General features: G+C 36.8%; 1 protein-coding gene across 1 annotated transcript in view; it reads left to right on the plus strand.

The window, feature by feature from the left end:
• LIPI (lipase I) overlaps positions 1–19,182 on the plus strand; it is an 80,418-nt gene that overhangs the window by 805 nt on the left and 60,431 nt on the right. The gene's annotated exons all lie outside the window — the stretch shown is intronic.

Below are 19,182 nucleotides of genomic sequence, written 5' to 3' on the forward strand. Positions count from 1 at the left end.
AGTTGAAGTCTTTGAAAATGGACACAGGTTTTAGGTAGACTGCAGAAGGCATTTGCACTTGAGAAAATAGACTATACCAAAGAATACTGGAAAGACTATAGCAAGTTTTGTTACTGAAGACAGAACTTTTGAGTATGGCTGCTGGGTGACTGTGGGCTTCCCACCTGGCTCAGTGGGTAAAGTATCTGCTTGTAATGCAGGAGACAGGAGTTGGGTCCCTGGTTTGGGAGGATCCCTTGGAGGAGGGCGTGGCAACCCACTGGAGTATTCTTGCTTGGAGAATCCCATGAATAGAGGAAACTGGTGGGTTACGTCCATAGTGTCGCAGAGACTCCGATAGGACTAAAGTGACTGAGCACACAGGCATGCTGGGTGACTGTAGTAGGATCTTGTGTTTGTATTTTACATCAGGGCTGTACTTTGTTTTTTCTTTTTTTTTACTTTACAATATTGTATTGGTTTTGCCATACATCAACATGCATCCACCACGGGTGTACATGTGTTCCCCATCCTGAACCTCCCTCCCACCGCCTTCCCCATACCATCCCTCTGGGTCATCCCAGTGCACCAGCCCCAAGCTTCCTGTATCCTGCATTGAACCTGGACTGGCGATTCATTTCTTATATGATATTATACATGTTTTAATGCCATTCTTCCAAATCATCCCCCCCTCCCTCTCCCACAGAGTCCAAAAGACTGTTCTATACATCCGTGTCTCTTGGTATCTCGCATACAGGGTTGTCGTTACCATCTTTCTAAATTCCATATATATGCGTTAGTATACTGTATTGGTGTTTTTCTTTCTGGCTTACTTCACTCTGTATAATAGGCTCCAGGGCTGTACTTTGTAAACTATGGACCAAGGTGAAAAATTACTCCTTACTTGAGGAGGATTGAAAAAAAAAATTCCTGAAAGGAGGAAGAAAACTTACTCAGAATCTCAATATTTTGATATATTAAACAAAATATTGTCAACTGTTAACTTGGCTTCCTTTCTGATACCATATGTCTGCATAGAAATGTGGTGATAGTTCATTTGAGTTGAAAAAGTATTCTTTTACATGGACCAAAGAAAAGTTTTCTTTTACATGGTTACTGGACCAAAGAAATCATCTTTTTTGATGGAAAGGACACATCTTTGGAATCCAGATTTCTAACTGAATTCTGACATTACTTAATTTTATAACTTTAAGTAATTTCACTTTTTAGAATTCAAGATCTATTTCTTAAGGATTGTATTGGACTAATATAATTACCTCATTTAATAGATATTTTCTGAGTGCTCACTATGTGCCAGGCGCTATTTTTAATCCTTGGAAAACAAAGGTGCCTATAAAGATATGTCCTTCTAAATCACCTTAGAGTGTTAATGGGAGAAGCAGATTTCTTGAACATGTAAATAGAAAATTATGTGTCAATGACTTCAGTAGTTACCTTCAGTCGATAATATCATAAGTCTTTTAAGTCCTGTCTCCATTTCTTCTTTCTTCTTTCATCAGTATTGTAGCATAGTGGGAGGGGGTTGTGAAAACATGCACACTGTGTGTGTGTGTGCTCAGTCGCTCAGTCATGTCCGACTCTGCAACCCCATGAACTGTATAGCCCTCAAGGCTCCTCTGTCCATGGGAACTCTCCAGCAAGAATACCGAAGTGGGTTGCCATTACCTCCTCCAGAGGATCTTCCCAACCCAGGGACAGAACCCAGGTCTCTCACATCGCAGGCATATTTTTTACTGTCTGAGCCGCAAGGGAAACTCTGCACATTACAAGCAGATAGCAAATACATGTTGATCAAATAAGTGGATACTTGCAGGTCTCTATTATGAGTAGATCTATTGATTTTTAAATTCATTTACCTCCAAATTTTTATCCAAACCAAGATATTTTCTCTTTAACTCCTCAGACATTGCTTATCTGGGAGCTGTAACTTCAGGTTTGACTGTAAAATATGTAGTGCATATAAGTCATCATGTTTTTTTGCTGGACTGAAATTTGCATCATTTTTTTTTTGTCTATGGTGTGTATGATTTTGGTGTTCTTATCACATCTTTTATTTTGAAAGTACATAAGTTTATGGCATGTGTACCTCTAGAATAATTATTTAATGTTTTAAGGTTTGAAAGTCAGCTCAAAGCAGTTAGCTGTTTGCTCAGAATTTGGCCTTTCTTTGTATTTCCTAATTGATACTGAGTGAATGAATGGTGATAAACCTAGTGGTAGCTTAAAAAGAATCCCTTTTATTCTCACCATTTCTTGCACCATCAGTCACATATAATCACATATAAAATCTAATGGGTTAGATGCATGGATAAATAATTAGTCTTTTCTCACTCATATCAGGATGCCTTATACCCATAACTGCATAAAGACATCAAAAATGTGTGTGTGTGTGTGTGTGTGCGCGCGTGCGCACGTGCACATGTGTGTGCACGCATGCACTTCCCTGATGGCTCAGCAGTAAAGAATCTTCCTGCAATGAAGGAGATGCGAGTTTGATCCCTGGGTCGGGAAGATCATCTGGAGGAGGGTACAGGCAGCCCACCTCCGTTTTCTTGCCTGGAGAATCCCATGGACTGAGGAGCCTGATGGGCTATATAGTCCATAGGGTCACACAGAGTCTGACACAATGAAGTGACTAAGCATGCACACATGCTCACATATATATGGTGATGGTGGTTTAGTTGCTAAGTTGTGTTCAACTCCTGAGACCTCATGGACTGTAGCCTGCCAGGCTCCTCTGTCCATGGGACTTCCTAGGCAAGAATACTGGAGTGGGTTGCCATTTCCTTTCCCAAGAGATCTTCCCAACCTAGGGATTGAACCCATGTCTCCTGCACTGACAGGCAGGTTCCTTCCTGCTGAGCCACCAGGGAAGCCCATATATGTATATATATAACTAGAGCTCCAGAGTTCCTTTCTCCCCTTCTTTGTCCAGATGACTTATTCTCTTTTGTAGTTCAGCCCAAATAGCATTTCTTGCAAGGCTTGCCATTCAGTACTGTAGATTAGCTGGTTGCTCCACCTGTCTGGTTCCATAGTTTTCTAGACATATCTTTTCCAATCCCTCTTCTCTGTGAAATACTATAAGGTAATATATTTCGATATCTAGAACAATCCCTGATACCTCTGTAGATATATCATAACTAGTTGCTGAAATAATACAGTTTGACTAAATGAATGTCTCTATTTTAATGTTCAGCAACCAAGTTAAACCTGGAAATCAGTAGATGCTTAATAAAAGTTGCATAAATGAATGAACACATGAATGAGTGAATGGAGAAACTTATGGAATTAATGTTAAGGGTGTGCACTGAATATCTTTGAAAAATTAACCTCACCTGTCTTCATTATTTTTCTTACTCTCAGTTTTTCTTTGTTTTGATTTCCTTAATCATATTTGTCCCAAGTAAATATAACTTGTTGTGTTGTTTTACTTGCATTAGATATTTATTAAAAGAAATATTTGTAATATTAAAGAGATAACTAAGACAGTGAATTCATCAAGGAGTCTACCATGCAGATATAAATATTCTGGAGGAAAACCTTCCTAACATACATATATACAAGTCAGGATGCATGTCCTTTCCCCAGGACATGCATCCTGACTTGTATATATGTAAGGAAGGTTTTCTTATGTTAGGAGACCCCACTCCTGCAATGTTCACCAGGTCTTCCCATGAGCTGGTCAGGCTGGTCCTCCTTGGAGCAGGGATTGAGTGCCCACACATGTGTGGTGGTAGAGCGGTGTGCAGAGCTGGCATGCCTGCGTGTGTGTCTGCTTCTGCAGCCAAGAGTGTTCTGACAAGAAGCCTGCTTTTGTAGATAGTTCTGTGATTTTAGAGAGCTTCCCAGGGTGCTAGTGGTAAAGAGCCCACCTGCCAATGCAGGAGATATAAGAGACATGTGTTTGATTCTTCGGATGGGAAGATCCCCTAGAGGAGGAAATGGTAACCCACTCCAGTATTTTTTCCTGGAGAATCCTGTGGACAGAGGATCTTGGCAAGTTATGGTCCATAGGGTCAAAAAGAATCGGACACTACTGAAGTGACTTAGCATATACATAACATAAAACATATTTTAGGAAAATACATGTGTATCTTACTATGTACCTTACTATACATTTTATCTTTAGCTTGCCTTTTATCAAAATGCCAACATCTGTTGGATCATAGAAAAAGCAAGAGAATTCCAGAAAAAAAACATCTATTTAAAAAACATCTATTTCTGCTTCATTGACTATTCTAAAGCCTTTGACTGTATGGGTCACAAAAAACTGTGGAAAATTCTTAAAGACATGAGAATATGAGACTACCTTACCTGCCTCCTGAGAAATCTGTATGCAGGTCAAAAAGCAACAGTTAGAACCAGACATGGAACAGTGGACTGGTTCTAAATTGGGAAAGGAGTATGTCAAGTCTATATTGTCACCCTGCTTGTTTAACTTATATGCAGAGTACATCGTGCAAAATGCCACACTTGATGAAGCAAAAGCTGTAATCAAGATTGGTGGGAGAAATATCAATGACCTCACATATGCAGATGACACTACCCTTATGGCAGAAAGTGAAGAGGAACTAAAGAGCCTCTTGATGAAAGTAAAAGAGGAGAGGGAAAAAGCTGGCTTTAAACTCAACATTCAAGAAACTAAGATCATGGCATGCGATCCCATCACTTCATAGCAAATAGATGGGGAAACAATGGAAACAGTGACCAACTTTATTTTCTTGGGCTCCAAATCACTGCAGATGGTGACTGCAGCCATGAAATTAAAAGACGCTTGCTCCTTGGAGAAAGGCTGACAAGCCTAGACAGCATATTTAAAAGCAGAGACATTACTTTGCTGACAGAGGTCCATATAGTCAAGGCTATGGTTTTTGCAGTAGTCATGTATGGATGTGAGTGAAAGTGAAAGTCACTCAGTCGTGTCCAACTCTTTGTGACCCCATGGACTATACAGTCCATGGAATTCTCCAGGCCAGAATACTGGAGTAGGTAGCCTTCCCCTTCTCCAAGGGATCTTCCCAATCCAGGGATCGAACCCAGGTCTTCCACATTGCAGGTGGATTCTTTACCAGCTGAGCCACAAGGGAAGCCCAAAAATACTGGAGTGGGTAGTCTATCCCTTCTTCAGCAGATCTTCCCAACCCAGGAATTGAACCAGGGTCTCCTGCATTGCAGGCAGATTGTTTACCAACTGAGCTATGAGGGAAATGTTTAACCATAAAGAAAGCTGAGCACTGAAGAACTGATGCTTTTGAACTGTGGTGTTGGAGAAGACTCTTGAGAGTCACTTGGACAGCAAGAAGATCCAACCAGTCAATCCTAAAGAAATCAGTCCTGAATATTCATGGGAAGGATTGATGCTGAAGCTCCAACACTTTGGCCACCTGACTTGAAGAACTGACTCTTTGGAAAAGACCTTGATGCTGGGAAAGATGGAAGGCAGGAGGAGAAGGGGATGACAGAGGATGAGATGGTTGGATGGCATCATTGACTCGATGGACATCAGTATGAGCAATCTCCAAGGGTTGGTGATGGACAGGGAAGCCTTTTTTGCCGTATTCTATGGGGTTGCAAAGAGTTGGACATGACTGAGTGACTGAACTGATCACCCCAAAACCATGTAATGAAGGCTTTCTACACCAATAAATATTGATTTCTCTGCATCATTAATTTTAATTCACAGTATGTATTAATATATAAAAGTAGCTCAGCAATAAAGAACCCACCTGCCAATGCAGGAGACATAGGTTCTCTCCCTGGGTTGGGAAGATACCCTGGGGAAGGAAGTGGCAACCCACTTCAGTATTCTTGCCTGGGAAATCCCACGGACAGAGGATCCTGGTGGGTTACAGTTTATGGGATTACAAAGAGTCCACACAATTTAGCAACTAAACAAACAGCAACACAATATATATAATTAGATGAATCCTCCACTGGTCAGCATTTGTGTTGTTTCCACTTTTTTTGGCTATTACAAATATGCTGAGATGAACTTCCTGGCTCATATATCTTTGTGCATGGGTGTGATTGTACTTCTTTGGCAAAGTATCTGGGATATTTAATTATAGAACCAAAGGGTGAGGACATTAAGCATTTTGACACATATTGCTAAATTACACAACTTTTTGTCCCAAAATATATTCTGACAAAAAAATGACTCCTTCATCTCAATAAGTCTACTCAACTACCTTCTATAACTAACTATAACATGCCTAGAAACTTACTTGGTGTATAGGGCTTCATCAATTTTTTATCTTCTTCATCATCATCCTCATTTTCACTCTTATAGTATGATTTATACTGTATACATGTCTGGCAGATCTTAAAATCATTCTTTTAAATACAAGGAGACTAATTAGTACATATATATTATCTTAGTAAAATATACTCCTTTTATATAATATTTTATCTTCCCACTAGTTTTGCTATTTGATGCAGTGGACATTAATGGTCTCAACTTTCTCACAATTTACAGTAAGTGAAATGTATGAAAATGAAGCATAATTTTATATTTTGAAATTTTTCCATGGATTGTTTTGTCCTAAATGCCAACTTGGTATTTTCAATATGAGCTCTTTAGGATGGTTAAGATGAAAATAATGTGCAGGATTCATATTTAAGTGTGACAGCAAAAGCACAGAGCAAAAGGAAAACGATATGTGAAGAAAGACTTATCTGTTAATTTGACTCTAAACTTGTTTAGAGTTTCTCTTAAATGTATGACATTTATCTTTCTTCCCACATTCTGAAAACATGTAGTTTGCTTATATCTTTGTTAGAAAGGTACACTTGTTACAGCTAAATGATTATTTGTTGGTCTCCAAATTATCATGTTGGCACCCTTTTAAAACTGAAGTCTCACATAAAATTCCCAGAGACCGAATAGGTCAAAATAATGATGACATCTCAGCAGCAGTTACATTTTTCATGATTTTTAAATGAATACCTCATTTTGTTTGTGGTTCCTCTGAAGCACCTCCCCAGACCTCAGCATAGTTTGTACTGACTGATGTGAATTAAACAGGTTTGTTCTTAAAGTATCTTTTGAAGTTTACAGAGACTTGAATTTCCAAACAAATTTAATTTTTGAACTTACAATGCACATACATAGAGAATAGCGATTCTCTCTTTTCCTTGCCTACCAACATCCATTGTTAGAAGGAAAATAAGGGAAAAATGAAGTACATAGTTGAAATCTTGTAATAATTTTAAAATGTCTGCTATGTTAAAAACAAAAATATTTTTAAAATCTTCAAATAGTAGATCTCAAGAGACAGGCTAGCATTTTCAATTTTAAAATAGCCACTGAGTTTGGGTTGCAAAATGACATATATATAAAAAGGAATCTTGGTGGATATGAATTTTATTATTGATTTCATGGTTATAAAGACAACTTAGTTTGTAATCAGAATGAACATAAACCACAACTTTTTCTGACTCTCTTTATTTCTAGTGTTTTCTAACATCACATTTGCTTTAAGGTTTCAACAAACATCTTCTTCCCAACCATTTCTGAAATCCTGAGGTTAAGAGGAATAAAGAAAGATATAATTATCTTTTTCTTTCCCTTAAATTCACCTCGTGTAGCTAAACACTTATTACAGTGTTTAACTCATAAAACCTTCTCACAAGTACAAGCTAAATGGGAGAAAACGAACTGCCTCACCTTTTCAACAAACAGGGAGGAGCAAAAGCCAAGGATAAAACCTTTAACATTAAAACCTACCAGACTGTGACAGTCCTACCAAAGAGAAACCATAATGAATTTTAGAATTTCTTTTTTGGTGAATCTGAGTGCTTCTTTTACTTTTATCAGATTCCAAATGAGAGTATACATTTTTCTCTGTTTGATGTGCTGGGCAAGATCTGGTAAGAACTGATAATATGATTTATATTAAAATATGTATTAAATATTGTTTGGTTTGAATTCTTGGATAAAGAATGATATAACATTATGGTATAAAATATACTGTAATTATGGGTATTCATGTGCAAACAGATTATTATGAACGTTTGTGTGTGTGTGTGTTTGGTACATTGTATGTTCTGTATTTTACTTACTAGAAATTTTTTTTTCAAGGAGATATAAATAGAACAAATACAAATATTCACGAGAAATCTAGAATAATTTAGTGCTAGGGAATTTTCTTCAGTATTGGAAATCATGGCTTAATAAACATCTTGGTTTTTTTTTTGTTTGTTTGTTTAAATAACCCTACTTTTGAGGACAACTTTTTCATAGGTAAATTGTCAGTTGCAAAAGAAACAATAGAAACATATTCTACAATGTTTTGCTTTGTCCTATCACTTTACAACAAAACAGAAACCAGAACAAGTTTATGATAATAATATTGAAATTGTCCTGGTTTACTGGCTTACGGTAATAAAATTTACTAATTTAAGTAATATCATTTACTACTTTATGGTAATAAATAGTTCAGTAGAACTTCTTGTTCTACTTTATGATAATAAGTAGCAATTTTACAATCATAATGAATAGTTTTCTGTAGAGATTTTCCAAAAGAAGGCCATTTCCTTTGTTTTAAAATCTTTTTAAAAATTTCTTGAATGCATACTTGAATAACCTTAAAATATCAACTAAAAATTCAAATTATTTCTTGTTTCTTTTCAATTGTATATGTGAGCTTAAAAATAAATTCTGGAAATGTTTGTTCTATATTCAAATACAGACTTTGAATGGTAATAATATACAGTTCATCATTTATATTTTACTTACTTGGAATTTTTTTGATAGGTATTTTGTGGTTTTGTAATGTACAGTGAATGTGAAAGTGAAAGTCACTCATGTCCGAGTCTTTGTGACATTGTGGACTATACAGTCCGTGGAATTCTCTAGGCCAGAATACTGGAGTGGGTAATCTTTCCCTTCCTCAGGGGATCTTCCCTACCCAGGGATCGAACCCAGGTCTCCCTAATTGCAGGAGAGCCAGCTGAGCCACAATGTACAGTAGTGGTACCTTAATTTGAAAGAATTCTAAAGTATAGACTCCTATCCTTTGTGTTATATCATAGTTGACATCATTCTACATCAATATTATGGTAGACTTTCTCAATTTGTTGCTTTGATTAGTAGATAGGAAGTTGTTCTCAATTGATAAAACACAGATATGATTATAAAGTGTGTTTCTGGCTCTGTCAACAGAAATAAAATATCAGACGTTTTAGATATTAATAACAATAAATAAAAAATAAGAAAAATTAAAAGATTGGCTGAGTATTAGAATCATACTTAACCCATGCAAGTGTTCTCTCATTTTACATAAGTTCTTACCTACCTAGGATATTTTGTTGAAATTTCAGTAATTTATTTCAGATAAATATGTTTTTATTAAAATTATACATGCTCTTCCCTTCTCCACTAGAGGTTCTGAAATATATTTTTCAGAAGCATTTCTTACACTCAACATGAGAATAATTACATCTGCCTTCAAAAATGGAAAAACATCCTGAAAAACTGGGATTAGTCAGATCATTTCAAAACTTTTAAATAGAATCAATAGAAGTAGAGAAGTAGCTGAACAAACTACTGTATATACAAATATATATGTATATGCATATATATTTAAATTATATGCACATGTGTTCTTAGTATACTTTTGAGTCCTAATATCTGCTGAAATGGTGGTTGTGGCTGTTACCATTATTACTATAGCAAGTGTCAGCAAATATTTCTGTAAAGGGCCAGATAGTGAATGTTTTAGGCTTTGAGGGCCCTACAGTCTTGATTACATCCTTTCAACTCTGCTATCATGGCATGAAAATAGCCATAGACAGTTCATAAACCAATGAGTCTGGCTGTGTTCTATTTTAAATGTATTGATGGACACTAAGGGCTTCCCAAGTGGCTCAGTGGGTAAAGAATTTGCCTGCAATGCAGGAGAGGCAGAAGGCACAGTTTTGATCCCTGGGTTGGGAAGATCCCCTGGGAGGAGAGCATGGCAACCCACTCCAGTATTCTTGCCTGGAGAATCCCATGGACAGAGGAGTCTGGCGGGCTACAGTCCATGGAGTCACAAAGAGTTGAACACGACTGAAGTGACTGAGCACATATGCACAATGGACACTAAAAGCTGAATTACCAAAATTTTCATGTCACAAAATATTCTTTTTTTTAAATTTTTTAAAATTGTAAAATCATTCTTAGCGTGCTGGTCAGATTTAGCCCACAGGCCATAGTTTGTCAACTCCTATGCTCCAGTAAGTAACTAATAGAAGAGATGTTAAAGATAGATTAGTTCATCTTTCTCATTTCACAGGTGAGGAAAATGAGATTCGGAAAGATGGAGTCATTTTTGTTAAGGTGATAGAGCTTACAGCCCTGGACTTCTGGACTCCTGGGCATTGTGTTTAAAATGCAGATTCTACAATTATGTAAAGTTTAAAAATTAAATAAAATAAAAAAAAATGCAGATTCTTCTTCACAGGATGGAGGGTGAAGCCCAAGATTCTGCAATTTTAATTCACTCCCAGTTGATGCTCATATGTATGCAGACCACACTTTTAGTAGTAAGAGTATATTTGTAGAACCTTACTGAGTGGACTGTCTGTAGGGCAATAGTCATTCCAAAAGCCATGGAATTCTGAGCCCACAGACTCAACAAAGTCATCATTATTTTTCTCTAAACTTTATAAAAATCTTTCTGATGTGACTAGTAATCTATTTCTATTGATTTACTAACATCAAATGTTCACAAACAACTTTGTAATTTATTGTACCAAAGTTACTTTAAGGGTGTTATGAAAGAAACTGGGATTTACAGTTAAAAGATGCAGATTCAAGTCTGGTGGCTGTTCTCCCAGGCCAAATCATTTAACCTCCCTGAGCATCAGTTTCTTCATTTTTAAGTGGAAGTAAAATTTATAATACCATTTCAGTGCATTTTCAGGCTCAAAGGAGATAACATAAATGAGTGATTTGGTCAATTCTAAAGCAATATAAATTAGGTTAGAGTAATCCACTGTTTTCTTCCAGATGCATTTTCTCTTTAATTCTCTAAGATTGATTTCCAGCTATAGGACCTCACGCTGTATCTACCCATGTACAGTTATGGTAGACTTGTATGTACTACGTATATCAGAATTCCCTGAGTTGTGCCTTTAAAAATGTAGATGTACCTTCCAATCAGAATCTCTGGGCATGGCTCAAGAAACCACATTTGAATAAACTCTCCTTGTCATTTTTTATACCCATTTTTAAACTCATGCTTAAGAATTCCTTTTTTTTTTTAAACAAAGAATTCCTGATCAAAGTCTTATCAGTCACTTACTATATTTTGCTTGTTTGGTCAGCTGTCAGTGTATTTTCAACAGCTTTTCAAATATTTGCACAGTTGAAAAGTTACTGATTGAATATCTTGATTTCTTATTACATGCTAAATAAATGTATTTTCAGGTTATTTAATCTTTTAAAATTTCACTTTCTTGAGGAAAAAGGTAGCAAATATAAAACAGTACAGTGCCTGGCATGGAGTGATTGCTAAGTGAAGTCACTTCAGTCATGTCTGACTCTGTGCGACCCCATAGACGGCAGCCCACCAGGCTCCCCCGTCCCTGGGATTCTCCAGGCAAGAACACTGGAGTGGGTTGCCATTTCCTTCTCCAATGAGTGAAAGTGAAAAGTGAAAGTGAAGTCACTCAGTGTCCGACTCTCTGCAACCCCATGGACTGCAGCCTTCCAGGCTCCTCCATCCATGGGATTTTCCAGGCAAGAGTACTGGAGTGGGGTGCCATTGCCTTCTCCGGGAGTGATTGCTAAATAATCATAAACCATCATTAATATTATTGATGTTATTGCTGTTAACAAGTACAATTTTGCTTTTAGAAATGAAGAAAGAGAAGGAAGTACATTTTTCTTTTAGAAATGAAGAAAGGGAAGGAAGGAGGTTTTCATGCAGGCTCTTTGGGATGAATGTGGATTTCAGAGGATTATCAGAGGAAGAAGTAAATCTTTATAGAGTGTGTTAGGATTGGTAATTTTTTATGACTGGATTTTGAGGACTCTCTGTTATTTATTTTGTCAGTGCTTAAAGTAGCAAGACAGACTAATTTGTGTGTAAGTGGGTTTGAAATCAAAGAATATTAGGATAATAGAAGTCATAGGGGACCATTTATTTCAACTCCTTCCATTTAAAGAAACCAAGGCCTAGAAATGAGAGCAGAAAAACATTTGCTCAAATTCACAAGAGAAGTTTGAAAGAAATTAAAGACATTTGGGTCTCAGTCATCCATGTCCAAGGCGCTGTTCACACCTCTGAACTCTTGTTGGTTTGGATCTCCTTGTTCTCTTCTTCACAACCATTGCAACTATAATGGAAATATACTTCAGTTAGAGCTGAGCAGCCTAGAATCATTGTTCCTGATGTCATATGTCTTTGATATTTTTTAAAAGTTTACTGCTTCTATAATTTTAAATCTAGGAAGATTTTCACACTTCTTTCTCAGTGCACTGCTCTGTTGAGATTATTGCTAGAGTCATTATCTTTCTACATATTTGATAATGAAATCCAGTATTGTGCTCTTGCTACTGAATTTCTAATCAGAGTAATTTAGACCAGTCCCAAGAACCTCAATTTGTTAAATTTTCAAACAACATCAATACTTATTTTTCTGTTCTAAATATCTTTATCTTTCAGCCAATAACATTATTTATCATTTTTTTAAATCAATTCAAGTCTATTTAAACCATTTCTCCTCCTTATAACACTCCTTATAACAAAAAGTATGTTAGATTTAAAACGTTGAGAAAATATTAAAATTCAGGAGGGAGAAACACAGAGAAAATATAAAAAGATAGACAAAATATCGAATATTACCATCACCACAAACTACAATTATGATAGTGGTCTATTTCCTACCAGTTCTAATACAGTAAATATTTGTGTATGTGAACAAATATGAGTTAGAGTTTACTGCATATATACTATGTATTATAGCTAAAATTAGGACTATATGTGTATATTTATAGACTATATAGATTTCTTACTTGCTGCATTACTATGGATACATCATAATTTATAGACTCTGCCATGTATTTAGTTTATTCCTAAATAACCACTTTAAAAATGATGTGATATGTATCAGTGTTAATGGTCATGGTATAATGGTAAAAATGATACAATGATATTATTTTAATTAATCTTTACTAGTTATTAAGAATATTGAGCACATTTTTATACATTTATGTTTGAGTATTTAATTTTGTAAAATGTCTTTATAGTCATCACTTGGTGTTCACTTGGGGCATTCTTTTTCTTCATTAATAGTTCTTTATGTATATTAATTCCTCTTCTACTTTGTATTGAAAATATTGTCCTAAGTTTTTTTTTTTTTTTTTGTCATTTGGCTAGTTTATAGTGTTTGTGTTGTTGTTGTTGTTTAGTTGCTAAGTCATGTCCAACTCTTTTGTGACCCCACAAACTATAGCCTGGGGTTTTCCAGGCAAGAATACTGCAGTGGGTTGCCATTTTCTTCTCCAGGGGATCTTCCCGACCCAGGGATCAAACGTGAATCTCCTACATTGGCAGGTGGATTCTTTACCACTGAATCACCAGGGAAACCCTTAGTGTTTATGTACAGAAGTTTTAAATTCACCTGCTGTGAAATCTGTTGGTCTGATACTTTATGGTTTCTTCCTTTTTTTAATGCTAAAAAGTCACTCCTCAATCTGAGATGGTATATGTATACATTAATTGTACTCTTCTTCTAGTTCACATAATTTTACTTTTAAACAGAATGTTTTTATCTAACTCAAATCAAATAATTATTGTAGTAATTATTATATTTAAAAACCCATTACCTTTGACAACTAATGATGTTGACCATCAGTTTTGAGCCTAGTAGCCATTAGACAACTCTCTTGTGAAGTGCCTTCAATTCTTTTGTCATTTTTTTGAAAGTAACTTTTTAATTTTACATATATGTATAAGTGTACTGGAGAAGGAAATGCCAACCCACTCCATTATTCTTACCTGGAAGATCCCATGGATGGAGGAGCCTGGTGGGCTACAGTCCATGCTGTCGCAAAGAGTTGGACATGACTGTATATGTGTATACAGGGCTTCCTAGGCAGTGCAGTGGTAAAGAATCTGCCTGCCAATGCAGGAGACATAAGAGATGCAGTTTCGATCCTTGGGTAGGGAAGATCCCCTAGAGTAGAAAATGGCAACCCACTTCAGGATTCCTGCCTGGAAAATTCCATGGACAGAGGAGCCTGGCAAGCTACAGATCATGGGGTTGCAAAAAGTCCAATATGACTGAGTGACTGAGCATACACAGCACATGTGTGTATACACACATAAAACATATACACATAATATATATATTATATATAATATATATATATACACACACATACATACACATATGTATTTGGGATATGGTACTTTTTCATATGTACATTTTGCAAACCTGAACATTCACATTCTTATCAGTGTCTTTTTAGGAGCAGACATTTTTCACTATGGCAGTTTCCAATTTATTATCTTTATGTTTTGTGCTTACTGTATCATATCTGAAAAATCTTTGCTTACCTCAAGATTGTTAATATTGTCTCTCAATATTTCACACATGTTGTCTGCCAGAGAATGAAGCCAAATCAAAGCAAGCAGAGCTGAGAGAATGAGGAGAAAGGATGGGCCTTAGTTCTTTTTCACTCTAGAGCTAGTTTAGCTCCATTGCCGTAAAGTCTGACCCTTCTAGAGTCTCTCTTGAATGCCTGTGACGTTCACTGAGTTTTCTCTACCCTGGCTGGTCAGAACTGCAGTGCCTCCCAGCAGGCCGTGGCCTTCGAGGTTGCTGAGCTGACAGCTCTTTTGGAGTTTCACCCTACGCAGGCACCAGTTTGTCTTCAGCAGTGGATTCGAAGGGACTCCTCTCAGAGTTTGGAGCTCTGCCACTGCATAGCTCCCTCCTTTGTGGTACGCTGTGATACAAATTCTAGTAGATTCAACTTTTTCAAACTTCAGTCTTTGTCCCCAACTTGGCAAAACCGCCATGTTTTGTTGGGTTCAACCCTCCTGCACTGAAGTCTGGAAACTGCCTCCAGGTAGAAAGGTATTAGATATAGGGTTCAAATCATTTGTTTACCTTTGTAAAGATACCATAGCTGTGTGCTTTTTGTTGTCCAATGTGTAAACTTTTTCTTCATATATTTTGTCAAGTGTTCTAGCTGTTTACAGAGGTAAAGTAAGTGTGGAATCAGATATCCATAATATAATGATGGGAATTGGATTCTGTAAGATGTTTGTTTTTGTTTTATTGTTGTGTGTGTGTGTGTGTATGTGGTCACATAGTCATGTCCAGCTCATTGTAACCCCATGGTAGGTCACTCACTGTGACCCTATTGGGCTTCATTGACCCCAATGTAGCCCTCCAGGCTCCTCTGTCTATGGTATTTCCCAGGCAAGAATACTGGAATGGGTTGCCATTTCCTTCTCCAGGGAATCTTCCCAACCTAGGGGTCAAACCCAGGTCTCCTACATTGGAGACAGATTCTTTACTATCTGAGATACCAGGGAAGCCTTTTCTATTTTGGTAAGACATATATTACAAATTCCCATTTTAAGTGTATAGTTCAGTGTTATTAAGTGCGTTCACACTGTTGTGCCACCATCACCATCACCCATCTCTAGAACATTTTCATCTTCCCAAACTGAAAATCTGCACCCCATCAACTCCACATTTACCACTTTTTTCCCAGCCCTTGGCAACCCTTGTTCTACTTTATGCCTTGATAAATTTGACTCCTTAGGTACCTCATTTTAATGAATCATATAGCATTTATATTAATATTTTTGTGACTATCTTATTTCATGTAATATAACATATTTAAAGTTATCCCACGTTGTTTCATGTATAAGATTTTCCTTCCTTTTAAAGGCTGCATAATATTCCACTGGATATATACCCCAGGTTTTGTTTATCCATTCACCTTTACTGGACACTTGGGTTGCTTCCACCTTTTGGCTTTTGTGAATAATGCTGCAATGAACACAGCAGCTGCAGCTTTCAGCAGTGCACACAAGTTCCAATTTCTCTACATTCTTGTCAACAATTATTTCCTGTTTTTCTTTTTTAATAGTAGCCATCCAAATGGGTTTGAAGTATCATGTCTTCCTTTGTTTTTAGTTGATTGTTTTGTGCTGACACATTTTGATCTCTTTATCTTTTTTTGCTGTATATTCTATATATTGTATTTATCACAGGGATTATGTATAACATCTGAAGTTATGACAGTCTATCTTAAATTGATACTAATTTAGCTCCAATAATGGTAATAAAGACTTCAGTAAAAACTCTCAGTTAAAATACTCTACTCCATTAAGCTCTACTTCACTCATTTTATGTTATTGATGACACAGTTATATCTTTACATATTGCATACCCATTGACATAGATTTGTAATTATTTCTATGCATTTGTCTTTTAAATCCTATGGAAAATAAAAAGTGGAGTTACAAATCAAAATTTCAATAGTATTTTTTATATTTGTTCATAATTCACCTTTACCAGAAAATTTTACATTTTATATGATTTCAAGTTATTGTATAACACTCTTTCATTTCAACTTGAAGGGCTCCCATTTGCACTTCATGTAGAGCAGTTATAGTGTTAATGAATTTTCTCAGCTCTTGTTTGTCTCATTCACACACAAAATGTGTTAGTCGCTCAGTCGTGTCTGACTCTTTGCAACCCCATGGGCGGTAGCCCACCAAGGCTCCTCTGTCCATGGAACAGGACACTGAAGCCGAAACTCCAATACTTTGGCCACCTGATGTGAAGAACTGACTCACTGGAAAAGACCCTGATGCTGGGAAAGACTGAAGGCAGGAGAAGGGGATGACAGAGGATGAGATGGTTGGATGGTATCAATGACTCCATGGACATGAGTTTAAGCAAGCTCCAGGAATTGGTGATAGACAGGGAAGCCTGGCGTGCTGCAGTCCATGGGGTCGCAAAGAGTCGGACACGACTGAGCAACTGAACTGAACTGTTAAGTATTTGATTTCTAGAACTTTATTATTTTTTTCTTTTTCTATAATCTACCAGAGTTGAGTCAGTTTGATATTCTTTAAGAGCTTTACAGTACACTAGTTTGACTTTTTTGTATCATTTTAAAAGTTTTGTTTTACTTTATCTGATATTAATATTATTAATGAAATTGACTATGTGTGCTTACACGTGGAGTTGCTTCAGTTGTTTCTGGCTCTTACAACCTTATGGATGGTAGCCCATCAGGCCCTCTGTCCATGGAATTCTCGAGGCAAGAATACTGGAGTGGTTGCCATGCCCTCCTCCCTTGAATCTTACCAACCCAGGGATTGAACCAGCCTGTCTTATGTCTCCTGCATCGGCAAGCAGGTTCTTTACCACTAGCACCACCTGGGAAGCCCCAAATTGACTATACAATGTCACAAAACAGCTAAACAAAACAAAACGAAAAACACAGACCCTCGGTGGTGGTTAATGTAATGTAGCTGCTACATTTATGGATTCAGGTGGGAATTGTATAGGCAGTGCTCTTCTTTGTTGGGTTTGCTGGCATGTTTGGCTTTTAATTGGGTGTCAATCAACTAGGGAGACTAATACAACTTAGCTCTTTTACACCTGTCTCTCCTTTTCTAGCAGGCCAGACCTGGGATATTCTCACTGTGATGGCAGAAATGTGGGATGCCCAGCTCTAACGTGCAAGCCCACTTCAGCATCTGTTTGCATTACATCACCAAGGCCCTATTTTCCAATATTACAAGCTGTAATACTTGTACCCATATCAAAAATTGGGGCAAGTCATCCCACTTATGATGGGAGAATACCTCAGAGTTACAAGCCGAATAGCATAGATTCAGGAAACAGTGAGGTATTGGAGCCATGATTACATCTAATATATCAACCTAGTTTGTCTTTATTTTACTTGTGTAGAATATACCTACCTATCCATTTATTTAAAATTTCCTGTGCACTTCTTTGGAGAAGGCAATGGCACCCCACTCCAGTACTCTTGCCTGGAAAATCCCATGGATGGAGGAGCCTGGTAGGCTGCAGTCCATGGGGTCCCTGAGGGTCAGACATGACTGAGCAACTTCACTTTCACTTTTCACTTTGATGCATTGGAGAAGGAAATGGCAACCCACTCCAGTGTTCTTGCCTGGAGAATCCCAGGGACGGGGGAGCCTGGTGGGCTGCCGTCTATGGGGTCGCACAGAGTCGGACACGACTGAAGCGACTTAGCAGCAGCAGCAGCAGCAGTGCACTTCTTTATTTTGTAGCTAAGTTTCTTTTTTATGAAGCTGATTTTTTTTTAATAGGAAGACTTTATTACAGTTACAATACTTTGTTTTGTGTAAGTTTATCATTTTGTGCTTTCTACTTTCTATATTTTTCATTTTCTTTGTATCTTTTGTATATATACACGTTTCATATGTTTTAGTGTGTAGAGAGTTATGTCTATTGTTTTACATAGTATAATGGTTAACTGTTAAGGTAATCGATATTTTTTAAAACCCATACTTATCTATTTATTAACATTTTTTAAATTGACGTATTCTGAATCCCCCAGTTAAGGAATTTTCGTACCACTTTATCTATCCCCCTTTTAACCTAAATTTCCATCTTATATTAGTATACGCTGAGGCTTCCCTGGGGCTCACACAGTAAAGAATTTTCCTGCATTGCAGGAGACCCACATTCAATCCCTGCGTCAAGAAGATCCCCTCAAGAGAAGGCTTCCTACTCCAATTTTCTTGCCTACAGAATTCCATGGAAAGAGGAACCATCTTATTAGTATATATTGACTTATACTAAACATTCTTGTTAAACATTTGAATAAGAATAATTTCTGATATTGCATTTATGTTTTACTCAGTTTTACACTGTTTACACTTACATTGGTATCTAACTTGTTTCTATGCTCACTTTTTTTTTTTTTTTACTGTGAGTTTCTATGGATTTTGTCTTCAGTAAAGCTCTCACTTATTTAATAGTGATGATGTCAGGAACTTTACTTAGTCAACTTTGGGTGGTGTACTTTAGGAAAAATATAAAATTATTGGGCCACAAACTTTTGTACTTATAGTCTTCATTTATTACATTTTTATATGTCTGATGTATTATTTTGGAAGACAAATATGAAGTCATCATAAATTCATTCTTCTATCTGCAACC

This window comes from Bos indicus x Bos taurus, chromosome 1 (assembly GCF_003369695.1).
Source record: "Bos indicus x Bos taurus breed Angus x Brahman F1 hybrid chromosome 1, Bos_hybrid_MaternalHap_v2.0, whole genome shotgun sequence".
NCBI lineage: Eukaryota > Metazoa > Chordata > Mammalia > Artiodactyla > Bovidae > Bos > Bos indicus x Bos taurus.